This window comes from Bombina bombina, chromosome 4 (assembly GCF_027579735.1).
Source record: "Bombina bombina isolate aBomBom1 chromosome 4, aBomBom1.pri, whole genome shotgun sequence".
Classification (NCBI taxonomy): Eukaryota; Metazoa; Chordata; class Amphibia; order Anura; family Bombinatoridae; genus Bombina; species Bombina bombina.
In genome coordinates, this window is record NC_069502.1 from 324,129,936 (window position 1) to 324,148,933 (window position 18,998).

Consider the following 18,998-nt stretch of genomic DNA (forward strand, 5'->3'; position numbering starts at 1 on the left):
AGCTGCCTTTCATAAGAGAGCGAAAGAACTCACTGAAAGACTCCTACTGAGAGGCTACAGTAAAAGGGCGATTAAAAAAGCTGAGCACAGGGCGAGATCCACTAACAAAAATGAGCTACTTCAGAAAAAAATTAAATCTACGCAAGATCAGATCAGATTTATTTCTACGTACAATCCAGCAAGTCAACAAATCAAAAGTGTCCTTCAAGAGAACTGGCACATTTTACGATCGGATCCCATCTTAAAAAATGTGCTAGGTAACAGGATCCAAACTGAATATAGAAGAAGTAGAAATTTAAAAGACCTTATCAGTTCTAGTCATCTAGAGAGTACCAAAACACCAAGTGCCTTTACACATGGCTCTTTCAAATGCGGAACTTGCTCGACATGTAGCTTTATGCTAAAAATACATACAATACATGACCGCTTTAATAAAAGTCATTCAATAAATGCACATATTAACTGTCAAACCGAAGGGATAATCTACGCACTAAAGTGCAAATGTAATTTATTCTACATTGGCATGTCAACCAGAAAAATAAGAGTAAGACTGCAAGAGCATCTTAGAAACATTAAAAATGCAGCTAAAGATCTTCAAGCAGGAAAACAGTTAACCTCAGTTGCAAGACATTTTTTTGACAAACACAATTCCAAACAGAGTGACCTAAAGTGTTTTGGGTTACAAAAAATTAAACTTGGAATCAGAGGAGGAAATTTAGAAAAAAAGTTGTTACAAGCTGAAAGCAAATGGATTTTCTTAATGAATTCAGTACAGCCTTCTGGTCTCAATGAGTATAACAACTTCTTCCCTTTCTTATAGCTATCTACTAGCCACTCCATCATGATAGCCAGACTAATTATTATTATCATTCTTCATTTCTTATTGACCTAAAATGGGTAATTCAACCAGGCTCTGGTTGTGAATGTTTTCCAAGATATACTAGTTAAAGTAGAATGGGCAGTAACCTGGCAACAACGTATCATCTTCTGTCCAGATAAATTATTCTGGATGGGACAGATAACCAATTTTTTTGTTCCACCATATCCTCTTCTGTCCAGATAAATTATTCTGGATGGGATAGATAACCAATTTTCTTGTTCAACCATAGATTAACTGATACCTGGGTATTAGAAGTCACACTTATTTTTAGGGCAGCAATAGTATTTGCTGCACACGTTTTTTATAGCACATTATTACATGGGAATTATTATTTTGACACTCAAATACACACAGTGTCTATAACACTGGTTGTAATTATTTACACAACTAATAAAAACACATACAATAATATATCTCAAATTCATTCACTACCATGGAGCACTTTTCCTTTCAATCTTATCATACCTGATAAACCCACATTCATCACACCATTTGTAATAAGCTTGTTCACATTGATCTTTATTTTGTAGCACATACATTACACTGAATTAGCACTGTTTTTTACTATTAAGAATTAGTCACATGTCACCCATTGAATACACAAGCAACCACAAACTTTACATAGTAATAAATAATGTGTCACTTCACACTAGGAATTATACAGTGTGAGCAAAAATAAATTGAACATTGAGATAAACAGGCATTTTACTGCTCATACAATCATGACATAAACGCTATCTGTGTTATCAACATAACTCTTTCCAGTGTACAGCATATATATATTCTTGTACCACATACTGAACAAAGTTTCAATGGAAATGACGATGACTGAAAACATATTCAGCAATGTCGTAACAAGAAGAATGATTGGCTAGCATCATGATGACACCATCTAGAGGGCGGGTCCATCCTGCTATAAAGAGCCAGTGAGTTAGCGGCGTGCTCACCCTTTGAAAAAGCCGTTAGGGCAAAACATGTCAGGTACGTTAGGGAAATGGTGAGGAGTCTTCGAGCTCCTGTATTTTAGATTGCCTCAGGGTGCTTTTTCTAGTTCGTTGGTAACGCTATGATATAATTATTTTTGATAAAGTTATAATCAATATAGTGAATACAGCTCATATAGTGGAGTTATATGATACAACCACCAAGGTTTAGCTTCTATTTACTTTGACCATTACGGCTATATTTCTAACCACCTGATCTATTAAATACAGTCCTAGTCTATCCGAGGGCTGGCATTAGATACTGTCTCTCATTGTACTTACCGATTAGAGGTAAAGGTGTCAGTACCATTTATGAAGGTGACAGTAATTTTTATGTTTGAGTTACCTGTACAGACCATACGGGAGGACGGACCAACAATAGGAATATGTAATTAGACTAAGTGTAAGAAGCGTCATAGACCTTACTTTCTGCAGCTACACATTGGGCATTATCTTTAATAAAGCTGAACCTGACGTAAGAACACAAACTTATATATAAACACGTTCAATGTTTAAAGATGCTATTTACATCGTTATTAGCCAAATATTTTAATAACTTGTTTCTTGTTGTTCAGAACTTAATCAAAATCAAGGACAAATATTTATATGTATATAGAATGTATCTGAGGCCCAAGTGCAATCAATTGTTAAGTGTACAATCGGATCAATAATCACAGAAGAAATCTGTTTTTGTTATTTAAACACTTGACCGCATATTATTGAACGCACATTATAGGCTACCTACCAACCACAGTAGGGGTTATATCAGTTGATGCAGGTATAGACTTCCACTTTTATAGTGCTTCTCAAGCATTTAGTGTGATGATGAACATATAAACTACATATAATTATTATTATTATTATTATTATTATTATTATCGGTTATTTGTAGAGCGCCAACAGATTCCACAGCGCTATAAACAAAAGCGCGAGTACAACAAAACAATTATAGGGATCAAATGGGTAGAGGGCCCTGCCAAGAGTTGCACTGTTGTAGCCAGCTCTTAAAAAGGTGATCTACAAATAGCTGGACTCGTAGGCTTACATGCTAAGGGGGTTCAGGGGATAGCAAGGGAGGAGAGGAACTGGTATAAAGAAAGGTTAGGTAAGTTGTATGCATCCCTTAACAGTAGAGTCTTTAGGGAGAACGTGAAGCTTTTAAAACTAGAAGAGAGTCTTGTGGAGCGAGGCAGAGAGTTCCACAAGATGGGAGACAGTCTGGAGAAGTCCTGTAAACGGGAGTGTGATGAGGTGACAAGAGAGGAGGAGAGTAGGAGGTCCTGAGCAGAGTGAAGGGGATGGGAGGGAGAGTATCTGGAGACAAGGTCTGAGATATAGGGGGAGCAGTGCAGTTGAGGGCTTTGTATGTCAGAATGAGAATTTTGTGTTTGATCCTAGAGGCAAGAAGAAGCCAGTGAAGGGATTGGCAGAGAGGTGCAGCAGATGAAGAGCGACGTGTAAGGAAGATGAGTCTGGCAGAGGCATTCATTATGGATTGTAAAGGAGCTAGGCGGCAGGTGGGGAGACCAGAGAGGACAGAGTTGCAGTAATCAAGGCGGGAAAGAATGAGAGAGTGGATTCAAATCTTAGTTGTGTCTTGTGTAAGGGTCTAATTTTAGAGATGTTTTTAAGGTGGAAGTGGCAGGCTTTAGCCAAGGATTGAATGTGAGGAGTGAAAGAAAGATCTGAGTCAAATGTGACCCAGAGACATCAGGCATGTGGGGTAGGGGTAATGGTGGAGTTGTCGACAGTTATAGAGAGATTGGGGCTGGAGAGTTTTGAAGAAGGGGGAAAATAAGGAGCTCAGTTTTGGAGAGATTTAGCTTGAAGTAGTGAGAGGACATCCAGTTAGAGATGTGAGAAAGACAGTTAGTGACATGGGTTAGCAAGGAAGGAGATAGGTCTGGTGCAGAGAAGTAGATTTGGGTATCGTTGGCATACAAATGATATTGTAAACGTGAGACTTTATTAGGGAACCTAGTGATGACGTGGAGATTGAGAAGAGAAGGGGACCGAGGACAGAGCCTTGCGGTACTCCGACAGAAAGTGGTGACGGGGCAGAGGAGGCCCCAGAGAAGGCTACACTAAAGGTACGGTTTGACAGGTAGTAAGAGAGCCACAAGAGGGCTGTGTCACAGATGCCGAAGGATTTGAGGGTTTGGAGCAAAAGAGGGTGGTCAACAGTGTCAAAGGCTGCGGACAGATCAAGGAGGATAAGCAGAGAGAAGTGGCCTTTTGATTTTGCTGTAAGTAGGTCATTGGTAACCTTAACAATTGCTGTCTCTGTGGAGTGATGGGACGAAATCTAGATTGCAGTGGGTCAAGGAGGGATTTTATTGTAAGGAAATGGGATAGGCGTGCATAAACTAGTTTTTCGAGAAGCTTTTATGCAAGAGGGAGGAGGGAAATAGGGCGGTAGTTGGATGGGGAGGTAGGATCAAGGTAAGTTTTTTGAGTTTTGAGGATAGGTGTGACCAGTGCATGTTTCAGCGATGAGGGAAATATACCGGTGCTGGGGGAGAGGTTGAAAGTGTGTGTGAGTATAGGGGTAAGGGTAGCATAGAGGGAGTAGCTGTGAGGGGATAGGGTCAAGAGGACAGGTAGTGAGGTGAGAGCGCAGTATAAGTGCCGAAACTTCTTCCTCAGTAACAGGGGGAGAATGAGCTAAGTTTAAGGTTATGTGGGTTGTGATTGATAGAGAGCATTTGAGGGGTTAAGATAATTGAATTATGTTGAGAGCTGATTTCATTTCTGATGGAGTCGATTTTGTTATTGAAGAGGCTGGCAAAGTCTTGAGCTGACAAAAAAGTTGTATTAGGAGGTGGGGAAGGGCGGAGAAGGGTATTGAAAGTGGAGAACAAATGTGTATAACAAACCCCAGTGGGTGTGCACCTCCCACCAATCACGTATAATTCACACCCTACACTCAAGCCGAAAATACAGTGTTACTATTTATATCCGGTGGATACAATTCAACCTCCTGACATACTGTATTGAGAGTAGGTGTAAGTAACTGATTAGATAGTCAGTTTAACTATCTTACAGGACATTTATATATCATAGCATCCTCTTATTTAACCAACTAGGACTAGGGTCACTCGACCGTTATTTGGTCCTGAGAGTGGTTTTAACTATGCATTTTCTTATGTTTTATGTGTGAATTTCATCTAATAAAAGTTATGTTTTAAATTTTTAGCAGCAACTGTTCACTTTTTGAGCACAGTTATCTCCCTTCTTGCAATCCAATTTTGCCAATCAATTAATGTTAATTCATGATAGATTAACCCCCTGTGTGCTATATATGTAGTCTTTCTTTCCAAGTGTGAGCCTCTTTGCATCTCTTGGGTTGATTTTGTTATGGTGGTGGTTAAGCCTGCGGACAAGGGGAGACGGATAGTTATGATGAATAAAGAGAACTATCTAAAGATGTGTAATCAACTTCTAGATGATAAAGAAACGTACAACATTTTAACAAAAGGTCAGACTGGCGACTTTCTAAATGAATTAACGAACCTTATTGATAAAGCCAGAGCACTTGGTATATTGAATGATAAGGAGACTGGTTATCTAATCCCTAAGAATCCCAGAATCCCTCTTTTATATTGTCTACCAAAAATCCACAAGAGTGTGTCAAATCCCCTGGGAGACCGATGGGATTGATTCTATCACTGCCAATCTATTTGAGTATATTGATCTATTTTTACAAGACTATGTAAAGGCCCTGCCATCGTATCTTAAGGACTCTACTGATGTCCTTCGGATTTTAGAGAATGTACATTGGGAAGACAATTTTCTGTTAGCCACGTGTGATGTTTCAGCATTATATACATGCATTAAACATGATTTTGGGATTCAAGCCATTAACTTTTATCTAAATAGAGATCCTAAATTGCAGAATGAGCAAAAACTTTTTATAATTGATAGTATTAGTTTTATCTTATCTCAAAATTATTTTAACTTTAATGGAAAATTTTATTTGCAACAATGTGGTACAGCCATGGGGACCAGATTTGCCCCCAGTTATGCTAATCTTTTTATGGGTCAGTGGGAATTAATTTTCCTCAACTCAACTGACTTGGGGGTGAATCTGGTCTCCTATAAACGCTATATCGACGATATTTTAATTATATGGAGAGGAACCAAAGAGGAACTGGAATGGTTCTTCTCAAGAATGAATATAAACAAAAAAAAATTGAAATTTACCTATGAAATAAGCAATAATAGTATTCATTTTTTGGACCTACAAATAGATTTTGTAGATGGTAAAATTAAAACTAAAACATTCTTCAAACCAGTTGATGCCAATGGGTATATCCATGCAGAGAGTTGCCATTTAGATAAATGGAAAAAGAATATTCCAAAAAGTCAGTTTATGCACATTAGGAAAAATTGCATGACTGACTCAGATTTTATTGAGCAATCAGAAGTTTTAGTAAATTAATTTTTAAATAAGGGATATAAGTTAGACCTAATAAAATCAAGGGATAAAGCATTAAAATTAAATAGAGTAGATTTACTTGCCCAAAAGAAAAAAAAACATTCCTGAGTTTAATGATATGGTTGAATTAAAGGTTCCATTTATAACCCAATATAATCAGGATAATAAGAAGTTGGAATTTTTTTAAAGAAACATTGTCATATTCTTAGATCAGACGATACGTTGGGTCCATTCATTCCTCAATATCCGAATATAGTATACAGAAAATGTAGAAATTTAAAAAACCATCTAGCTCCCACTGATTTGAAAAAGGGAAGTCATCACATAAATAAATGATAGAGATCTGAGAGGGAATAAAATTACGGGTTTTTTCCCATGTCTCAGTTGTGAGGCCTGTAAACATTTGAAGAAATGTAAAGTATTCAAATCAGGAGTAACAAAAAGGGATTTTAAAATAAATGATGTTTATAGATGCACAGACTATAATGTAGTTTATCTTCTCGAATGCTTATGTGGGGCCCAATATGTAGGATAATCGACAAGGCCTGTCAAGGATAGGATAAGAGAGCATATTAACTTGATTAAGAATATGGATCAAGACAGAAACAAGAAACTACCCATTCCCAAACATTTTAAGAAATGCAATAATGGTAACACTAAGCATTGAACCTACACTGTGATAGACAAAGTGAAACCCAATTGGAGAGGCTGTAATGTCCAAAAAGAGCTTCTAAAATTGGAAGCAAAATGGATTTTTGAATTAAAACATTAACACCATATGGTTTAAATCTGGAATTTGATTTGGGATGTTTTCTATGACTTAATTTTTAAAGATATATCTATTTTTATGAAAGACAGTGTAGTTCTATACATAGTTTTAGTTTGAGAAATCATTTTTTGAGCCCAGTACTATGCCTTTAATAGATTGAAAAAGATGGAATAAAAGTGATGATTTCTTAAGGAATCTCTAACATACTTGTCTTACATCAAGTTTTACATTACAATTATCTTTGACTGCATTATATATGAAAAGGTTTTTTATATGGTCAATGTTTTTCCTATATAACGTTTTTATAGAAAAAGATTTTTATATATTCAAAAATGTGTTTTTATATATTCATTTTTATTTTTTATGTATATTTTATGTATATTTAAGGTGCTGGAATAATTAGTGTTGTTGAGTGTTGTAAATTGAATGAATTTATTGTAAATTAATTATACATTTATGTTCATTGTATGTATAGTTATTAGTAATATGAAGAATTTTCTTTTGTTTTATTCTGTAGTAATCATCATTTAAAGTATTTTAGTATATACAGGGAGTGCAGAATTATTAGGCAAGTTGTATTTTTGAGGATTAATTTTATTATTGAACAACAACCATGTTCTCAATGAACCCAAAAAACTCATTAATATCAAAGCTGAATAGTTTTGGAAGTAGTTTGTAGTTTGTTTTTAGTTATAGCTATTTTAGGGGGATATCTGTGTGTGCAGGTGACTATTACTGTGCATAATTCTTAGGCAACTTAACAAAAAACAAATATATACCCATTTCAATTATTTATTTTTACCAGTGAAACCAATATAACATCTCAACATTCACAAATATACATTTCTGACATTCAAAAACAAAACAAAAACAAATCAGTGACCAATATAGCCACCTTTCTTTGCAAGGACACTCAAAAGCCTGCCATCCATGGATTCTGTCAGTGTTTTGATCTGTTCACCATCAACATTGTGTGCAGCAGCAACCACAGCCTCCCATACACTGTTCAGAGAGGTGTACTGTTTTCCCTCCTTGTAAATCTCACATTTGATGATGGACCACAGGTTCTCAATGGGGTTCAGATCAGGTGAACAAGGAGGCCATGTCATTAGATTTTCTTCTTTTATACCCTTTCTTGCCAGCCACGCTGTGGAGTACTTGGACGTGTGTGATGGAGCATTGTCCTTCAAGAAAAACATGATTTTCATGCTTTTCTTGAAGGATGCAGACTTCTTCCTGTACCACTGCTTGAAGAAGGTGTCTTCCAGAAACTGGCAGTAGGACTGGGAGTTGAGCTTGACTCCATCCTCAACCCAAAAAGGCCCCACAAGCTCATCTTTGATAATACCAGCCCAAACCAGTACTCCACCTCCACCTTGCTGGCGTCTGAGTCGGACTGGAGCTCTCTGCCCTTTACCAATCCAGCCACGGGCCCATCCATCTGGCCCATCAAGACTCACTCTCATTTCATCAGTCCATAAAACCTTGAGTTCTTGAGTCTTGAGATATTTCTTGGCCCAGTCTAGACATTTCAGCTTGTGTGTCTTGTTCAGTGGTGGTCGTCTTTCAGCCTTTCTTACCTTGGCCATGTCTCTGAGTATTGCACACCTTGTGCTTTTGGGCATTCCAGTGATGTTGCAGCTCTGAAATATGGCCAAACTGGTGGCAAGTGGCATCTTGGCAGCTGCACGCTTGACTTTTCTCAGTTCATGGGCAGTTATTTTGCGCCTTGGTTTTTCCACACGCTTCTTGCGACCCTGTTGACTATTTTGAATGAAACGCTTGATTGTTCGATGATCACGCTTCAGAAGCTTTGCAATTTTAAGAGTGCTGCATCCCTTTGCAAGATATCTCACTATTTTTGACTTTTCTGAGCCTGTCAAGTCTTCTTTTGACCCATTTTGCCAAAGGAAAGGACGTTGCCTAATAATTATGCACACCTGATATAGGGTGTTGATGTCATTAGACCACCCCTTTTCATTACAGAGATGCACATCACCTACTATGCTTATTTGGTAGTAGGCTTTCGAGCTTATACAGCTTGGAGTAAGACAACCTGCATAAAGAGGATGATGTGGTCAAAATACTCATTTGCCTAATAATTCTACACTCCCTGTAATATATGAAATCTAACAGCATTACTAATATTATTGCCGGTCATTAGGTACAAGGATTTAACACTGTTTTTATACTACTATAGTAGGGGCCCTCTAAAAGTGTGGTTGCCTTGAATCATCCAATAGGATCAATAGGAATAGGTTTAAAAGGGAGCATGTAGTCATGCCCCATATGAGCTTGAGAAAGAACATAATTTGAAACGCGTTGCTCTTTTGCTTTCCGTAGTGAAGCACACCTGTTTATCCTGCTGATTTCGTAATTTGGGCAATAAACTGTAACTAGGTGGCACCAGATAATAATGCCCAAAGGTAGATCTGAGGGCTTTCTGATTTGTTGAATATGATCAACCCCAACAGAAATATATTTGCAGCCATTGAGTTTAGCTTATTCCTTTATTTAATACATCACATATATACACTGAAATCAATAAACACCTGTCAGGGTGGGTTCGTTTGACTGAGACCGCAAACAGAGTTTTCTGGGAACTTCCCATTCAGTGAAACCGGAGTGATCTGTATTTGTATGCCGACAACGAGCATTTTAAACTGTGAGTACGGATATTTGTTTCTTATCTAACGCTACCTGATGCTGCACTAAAGAGGAAATCTGCTTCTTTATAGGTGGAAAAAACACGCAAAAAAACTGTACTAAGGATAGCTGCTGGAAATTAACTAAGGCCGCATTCGATCATCCTGAAATAGGATTAATTGGGACTCGATCTATATAGACTATTTGCATAAATAGCCTAATGCATAAATAGCCTAAACGTTTTTTGTGTCACCATCGAATTTATTTGAGTAACCAATCCTATCTGTTGCAATTTATGTTTGATGATATATATCTTTTATATGTGTAGTGCATTGTATTATTTTTACTAGGTCGACCTAATAGTGTGTTTATATTATTATTTTCAAGTAATGTTTTAAATGAATTTTTATGTGTAATTATTAATTTATTGTAGGACTTAACATTTAACCAGCACCTTCATTTACCTTGGGATTTTATATTATTATTCTCCACCTTACTTAGTCTGGATATTTATTGTCCTTACACTGATCAATTAACATTTGCAGTTAATCTTCTACACTTGTTTTTCTGAGCAGTGAAAGTAATTTGTTACAATTTTATTTCTTGTCCATATATGTTACACTTTAGCTTATATTTGTAGCGCTCGCCCTAGTCACCCCAATTTTCCAGTACAATAGATAGATAGATAGATTGATAGATAGATAGATGATAGATATATATAGACAGACAGAAAGATAGACAAAGAGGTAGAGATAAATGATAGATAGCTAGGATATATGATAGATAGATAGATAGATAGATAGAATAGATAGATATATAGATATAGATAGAGATAGATGATGGATAGATAGATGATGAATAGATATTAGTTAGATAGAAAGATAGAGACAGAGAGATAGAGGTAGATGATGGATAGATAGATAGACCTGCAACCTGAGCTATAAAAGGCTCCCCTGCATTAGGATTGTACACATTCTGCACACACCTATGCACAGACAAGGCGGCTATGGGCCTCCCAGCACTTGGGCCATGGCTCCACTGCACCTGCTGCACCAGTGTAGTTCACCTCTGGCACTGAGTGAGTTTCGAGTGCATTATTACATTGTTTGCTACAATTGCTTTTCAATACAAAACTCCACCCATCACTTGCTTTATATGGAAGAGGCAATCTGGAGTAGACAAGGCTAATTTATTATAGCCATGTCTAGAATACTAATTGGCTCCTTAAAAATAAGTCCCCTAGCTGACTTATGTGTAAAGTAAATGAATATACAATCAAGAAAGGAGCATCTATAAGGCAAAAGGTAAAAGTATCTTGATCTGTGTGTTTAAATTTTATAAAAAAGTTTAATACAATACAAGTATAAAATGCATGGATCCATGCTAAAAACAGCATGAAATACAATATAAAAACAAATAAATATTAAAAAACAATTAGATGACTGACAACTGGTCTAAAATGTATGACAAAGACAGTTAGTAGTCCTCCAGATATAAAAAATATATGGAAAATATTGAGGGAATGTCCATCCAATGTGAATAGAAAAAACTTAGAGTTAATGGGGCCGATTTCTCAAGATCCGTTATGGATCTTGATGCCCCTGTTTCAGCACAAAGCCTTCAGCTTGCCGGAAACAGAAGTTATGAAGCAGGGGTCTAAATTCCGCTGCTCCATAACTTGTCCACCTGCTCTGAGGCAGCAGACAGAAATTAACCCGATCGAATACGTCGGGTTGATTGACACACCCTGCTAGCGGCTGATTAAGCCGCAAATGTGCAGGGGGCGGCATTGCACCAGCATTTCACAAGAACTGCTGATGCTTTGATAAATGCCGACCATGTATGCTGTTGGCATTTTATCGATGTGCAGGCGGACATGATACGCTATATCGTATCATGTCTGCTTGCACTATGATAAAACTACCCCCCAATATGTGCAGCCGTACGTGTAAGAGTGGTTAGAGATGACGAAATATAAGATGTAGAAAAAAGAAAAATGAAATCCAAAATATAAAAATGTGTGTATATATATATATATATATATATGATATATATATCCTATAATATAAAAAGGCCAAGCGTGTTTGTCTGAAGCTGTTATGGCGCAGTAGACAGCACGAGGACAAACACACCTGGCCGTTGAGTCCCCAGGGGCGTGAGTGGGGCGTGGCCCGTCATGAAGGGGGGCGTGGTCGGACATGAATGGCAGTGAAGGGGGCGTGGCCGGGCGCAGTCACTCGATAGAGGGGAGAGAGATAGAGAGGGGTGAGAGATAGAGAGGGGGGAGAGAAGGGGGGGAGAGAGAGGGGGAAAGAGAGAGAGGAGGAGTGGGGAGAGAGAGAGGGGAGAGAGAGAGGGGGAGAGAGAGAGGAGGAGAGAGAGGGGAGATAGAGAGAGGGGAGAGAGAGAGAGGGGGAGGGAGGAGGGGGGGAGAGAGAGGGGAGACAGAGAGGGGGAAAGAGAGGAGGGGAGAGAGGAGGGGAGAGAGAGAGGAGAGGGGGGAAGAGAGTGAAGGGGGAGAGAGAGGAGGGGGAGAGAGATACGCGACTACACATCAGGTAAAGCTGGTGATTTGTACCGGACTGATTGTGGTTTATGCAAGTCGGAGCTATACCCTTTGGATGGGTCACTACACGTATGTTTATCAAAGGCTAAATTTGTGAATAATATCTGCTTAAGAGATGGAGTACCGTTGATGAGGTGGGTGGGTCATGGAGACCTGAGACATTACAATTATAAATTGGCGTTTACTTTGCTGTTTACTTTGCATTATCATCAATATTTGGAATGGTTTAAAGGTCACATTCTGGTTGAAGTCTGCAAGTGCCGTCATAAACTTCGACTTTATAAACACAATCAGTTTGATATTTTATTATTTTAAGAAACCCACTTTAAAAAACCCTCAATACCTAGATATTTCTCCCCCCAATACCCAACACACTATCATAGCTGCCATCCTACTAAAAAGATAAATGGAGTCAGTATTTTAATCCATAGGTTTCTACCCTTTCAACTAATGAAAGTGGATGTGGGCAAAGAGTGTTGCTATTTGGGCTTGATGGCATTCTTTAGGGAAAACCTATTACTATCATCAATGTTTATTGCCCCTAATTCCTCCAAGAATAACTTTTTCCGCTATGTCACTAACTCAATACTCTAATTCAGAAAGTGTGCCCTACAGATAGTGGGAGACTTTAATATCCCATTAGACCCACTCATGGATAGCTCCAATCAAACTATCAAATTAACCTAAATTTCATAAAAGAATTTGGCAAGATCTTCACCTTTTGACTTGACACAGTGCCAACTTAACCCAACTAAAAGAGACTACACCTTCTTTTCCAATCCCAATAAATCATATTTATGGTTGGATTATATTTTAGTAGATCACCTATTATTGTCATTCCTACATTTCTCTTTCTTAATTCCTGCCACTTGGTCCGACCACTCAACAGTACATACCACGTTCAGATGGCCCACCAGACCTTTTAAACCCTTCCAATGGAAACTGGACGACACTTTAATATTAGACCCCTTAACTAAACAACAAATCATTACTAATCACAACAAAATCACTATGTATACAAAACTATTTCCAAGAAAATGGAAACACCAATATCTTTTTGAGCTCAAAATGGGACGCTCACAAATGTGTGATCAGGGGAGAACTCATTAAAATTAAAGCTTTCAAAACTAAAAGATCCAGACAACAACAACAAGACTTAATAAAACAAAATTTTCAACTTAATCATTTACACAAACTAAAACCATTAGATGACTATGTACTACAAAATCGAACACAATGCAGACATCAGCTAAATATACTGCTAGACATTAAAACAAAAAATTCACACGGAAAGCAACAAACCGGGCAAGTTACTAGCAAGAGCCCTCAAGAAAAAACAAAATGCTAATTACATACATCACCTAAACAACAAGATGGCACACGTATAGAAGATTCACTATCAATGGGAGATATATTGAGGAAATACTATGCCAACTTATACAATTTATTCCCTCACAGAACCATGACGGACCACAAAGAAAATTGTCAGAAACACCTCAGCTCATTACAAATTCCTCAGATCACCTCAGAAATGAGAGATACACTCATTAAACCAATAGAATTTGAAGAACTCAAAGAGGCAATTAAATCTCTATCATCCAGTAAAAGCCCAGACCCAGATGGCTTTTCTGGAGCTTATTATAAAACCTTTAAAGATCTCCTTGACCCACATCTACTAGCACTCTTTCAAAATATAGACCCAGATATCTCAATTCCCCCCAGCATGCTGGAGTCTCATATAAGTGTCCTCCCAAAACCAGGAAAACCCCCAGATTAACCTGCTCACTTTAGAACCATATCATTACTTAATGTGGATTTAAAATTATACTCAAAAATACTAGCCAATAGACTTAACCCCATACTAACCCACATTATACACCAAGATCAATCAGGCTTTGTTCAAGGTAGAGAAGCAAGGGACAATACCGTTAAAAGTCTACACCTCATCCAACATATTACTAAAAACCATATCCCCTCAATCCTCCTGTCGACGGATGGCAAAAAGGCCTTCAACAGGTTGGATTGGACCTTTCTATTCCTCACACTACAGAAATTCGGGTTCCCAGAATATTTTTTAGCAAAAATCTCTGCACTATATTCTCAACCATACACAAAAGTAAGAGTCAGTGGAATCCTCTCTGACAAGAAAAAAAAGAAAAAAGACGTGTGCCCAAGCACACACAAAATCCCATAGGGGCGCCTCTTTTTAACTCAACAATATGAAATCAAACAATAAACAAACTTAACATAAAGTCCATAAAATATGAAACAGGCAGCTCTCTGTCAATGATGGTCAAATCCTGGTACTTGGAAATCTGGAGAAAGAAAAACAGAGGCACCACAATGGCCTAGTACCACCAAAAAAAGATGATGTAAAATACTATAAGTAAGAAATATACTCACAAGAGTATTGCACCCCAATGGCGCTATTCAGGCAGGCTGGAACTTTTTGTTTTTTTCTTTCTCCAGGAATCCTCTCTGACCCCTTTCCTATTTTAAATGGAACGAGACAAGGCTGTCCCCTTTCCCCATTGCTTTTTGTTATCTCAATAGACATATTGGCCTTACATATTAGACAACAGCCCCAAATAAAAGGAATCACTCTTGAATCACAATCGCACACACTGGGATTATTTGCTGATGACCTTCTTTTATTTTTATCTAACCCCATAACCTCCTTACCTCCTACCATGCAAGCTCTGAATACATATGGGAAGTTCTCTAACTATTCCATTAATTTCATAAATCGGAACTCCTCTCTTAGCAAATGCCCCAACAAGTCAAAAAACAATTATCCCAAACTACTCCCTTCATTATAACTAAACATGCATTAAAATGCCTAGGAATCTACTTATCACCTGATCCTTCACAATTATTCAAACTTAATTATGAAAGATTCACCCAAGAATTTAATATATTAACCAATGATTGTTTCTTAAACCAATATCATGGATAGGCAGAATCAGTGCTATCAAAATGACCCTTCTCCCCAAAATGTTATATGTATTCCAAACTGTACCCATACTACAACTAAAAACCTATATCCCACAACTTCAAAGCACCTTAAACTCTTACATATGGAAACTAAAACCACCAAGAATTGCTAAATCCACTTTATACCTACCTAAACATCAAGGGGGACTGTGTCTCCCAGACCTTCAAGCATATAGAACCGCAACCATTCTTACCAGAATTATAGACTGGTGTCGCTACCGAAACCCTTTAGCTAAATGTGAATAGCAATTGAACAAGATTTAATCAAATGTCCTCAACTAGATAGCCTTTGTTGGCTACCACCACAATATAGACCACAAATAATCAACCAATTCCCGATTATTAAAGAAAGTACTACGACAATATACTAACATATCAAATATCCCCTCACCCTTAAAACCAACTTTATATAACCCGGAATTACCATTTGGGAAAAAACACAGACATCACAGATATCAACAATCCTATACTGTACCTATATACTTGATCACCAATGGTTCTAAAATTCTACCTATAGACCAACTACAAGACCTAGGAAAAGATACCTTTATGACCTGGTACCACTACTACCAAATAACACATTTTTTTACAACATCATAAGTTGAAAACATTTTTATTCCACTCACAAACACCATTCAAAATACTTTGTAGTACAGCAAACATACCCAAACACTCCTCAATATATAAGATCCTATTATCACCACATCAAAAACTACCATCATATACCAAAAAACAGCTCTTTTACCTAAAAATGAAAAAGTCCCCTAATAGTAAACTCCCCCAACCAACGAATCCCCAAAAATAAAAAAGCTTAAGTCTAATAAAAACCTAAGCTACCTATCGCCCCTAAAGGGGCATTTGTATGGGCAATCAGCTCTTTTACAATCAGCTCTTTTACTGCCCAAAGCCCTAATCTAAAAAAAAAACATCCCCCCCAAAAAAATCTGATTTGAACAGCCAATAGGATTTCAGTAGCTCTCATCCTATTGGCTGATTTGAAAATGTTAGCCAAAATGAATGCAAGGTACCCTATTTTTAAACGGGTACCTTGCATTCAAGTTTCAGTGTATGGTGGTAATCATATGAAGAGGATCCTCCACAGCTCCATGCCTCCACAGCTCTGCACCCCCGGGTTGAAGATAGAAGATGCCCTCACGATGGATGTAGATGTCGCTGCCTGGATGAAGACTTCTCGCCGTCTGGATGAAGATGGATGTCCAGACTTCAGGAACTGTGAGTAGATTTCCTGGGGTTTGTGTTATTTTTTGTTATTTTTTTGGGGTGTTTTTTTTTTTTTAGATTAGGGCTTTTTTCATAACATTTTTGTTATGAATTTTGCAAAACATTTTTGTTTTGCAAAATCCATAACTACTGGTCTCAGATTGTGGAATGGATCAGGGCGATATAGGCTATACTGCAATCATTTTAGCTGGAACGCATAACCTGTAATACGGCGCAATGGAAAATCCTGCACTAATTTTTTTACGCTAAAATGCTTGCGGTATAGCTGTATATAGTATGAAACTGCAACAAACTGCTACAAAGTCAATGATGTTTCAACTTAATACAACAGCAAATTCATTTGAGTAGTAAAATAGTATAAAGGCAAAAACAGTACCTTATGTTGCAATGCGTTAAGGAGTAAAGGTACCTCTGAGCTTTTATTTCCTTCCATTATTGTATACTTCCACTGTGTAGTGAACTGAGCTCCACTAAGTCTGCAGAGGACGCCAGCAGCCAAACAAGCTCCTATGAATTGGCACTTCACTCGGTGGGGTCATGTGACCCATCAGGAAACACAGCGCTGAGGATCTAAGAACACAGCTGCGGATTGGAAAAGGAGCATCCACACTCCTTAATGATGCAAGCATAACAAATCCAGATAACTATCCACTGTGGTTAAATCGTGAAAAGTTTATTGTGCAGGTAGTAAAAAACAAATCATACAAGACCAACCATGTTTAGCAAAAGGATGTGTTTGCTAAACATGATTGGTCTTGTATGATTTTTTTTTTTTTTTTTACCTGCACAATAAACTTTTAACGATTCAACCACAGCGGATCGTTATCTGGATTTTTTTTTTCTAATCATTTTTATTGAGGGTTAACAATTGACATACAAATTGGTTTGCTCATTTAAACATATATAGAACAGAAGTTAAGAAACAGAATGTGGTTATTTCAATATACTTACAACATTTGCTGTAACAAACACAATCAATTCAAGCATTTAGTGATAGTCCAAGAGTATTTGAGGAGCAAACTTAACAAAAAAAACCTCCCTCATTTTTTTCCCCTTCAGATGGAAGAGGCCACTCTTGGACCTCAATCAACTCGCCATACTAAGCTGTTTTTTGGGGGGGTAAAACAGGACACTTTTGGATCTGTATTGATCATTCGCACCTCTCATGTCTACCAGGACCTTGGGTAGGTCCAGAAACCTTAAAGTTAAACAGAGGGCGGAAGAACTAGAAAGGTATAAGCTCATACATAACTTGGACCATTAATATTAAAATATTTCTATATTGAATGGACATAACCATCACAAATATTATGCAGATATAATGATATTGACAGGTAATGATGGGACAATTTTAGGCCACTTTAGGTCCCTTACATTATGAACTTTTATGTGTCTGTTGAGATAGTAGCTTACTGCTGTTGCCGTTGTCTCAAGACAAACTCTATTTTCATCTATTGGTGTGTGCTGCGCGCAGTACCGCGGAGCAAAAACTTTTCTGGAAGCTGTTAGCTTAGCATGGAAACACCGAAATAGTAATATATGTTAGGTACTGTACATAAAATAGCAGTAGGGCCACTTTTGAACCTCTGACTGACATTTGTAACACCACACATAATGATAACTTATTTTATATATCACAATAACTATAGTAGGGTAGCCAACAGTTCGGTCCACTTTTGGACCCTCTAAGAGAGAATATTTTTATGCAACATTGGAACTATTAAATGCAATATATCTCTGTAACAAGCAACATACTTACCCCACGCCAGTCCTGTCATCCATGTCGGTATTGGATCCCAGAAGCTTCCAGCTCAGTGTGGGTACGTTCCATGCAGGAAAAGAGGCAATCAAATCTAGCGCACATGTACACTCATGGGCCTCGCTTCCATTGAGTCGTTAAAAATGGAGCCGTAAGCTACCGAAGCGGCCGACAGCTAAAAGTAATTTACGGCTGCATTTTAGTACCAGGTTTCCATTGAAAAGATTAGCGTGTTGCACGCAGTCGCTCTTTTCGTGTAGCTGTAAGTTAACGTTGTGTTAACGCTTCATCTGACGTCGGATTTCTTGAAAATCAATTAGTTGCTAAGGTAACCCGACCTTACGCTATAGAATTTACGTTAACGTCCGTGCTTCTTACCTGTGATCGCCTCTCAAGAAAAAGAAAAAAAACACTTATCCATATTTTAATAATCAAATACTATTTTCTAATATAATTATATTTAACACTTCATAAATATAAGTAATATTTATTGCTGCCCTAGGCATAGGTCTAGTTTGCATTCTGTAGATATGTTCTTGCATATATTATTATATTTAAATATATACTGATATTTCTATTAGAATATAAGTTCAACTATTTCTATACATGAGACAACAATAAATATTACTTATAACAATTTATTTCTACATTAAAACACTTGCATTATATGCAAGTTTTATCATTTCAATAGAAAATAGGTCTCAAAAAGCACAATTTTCCT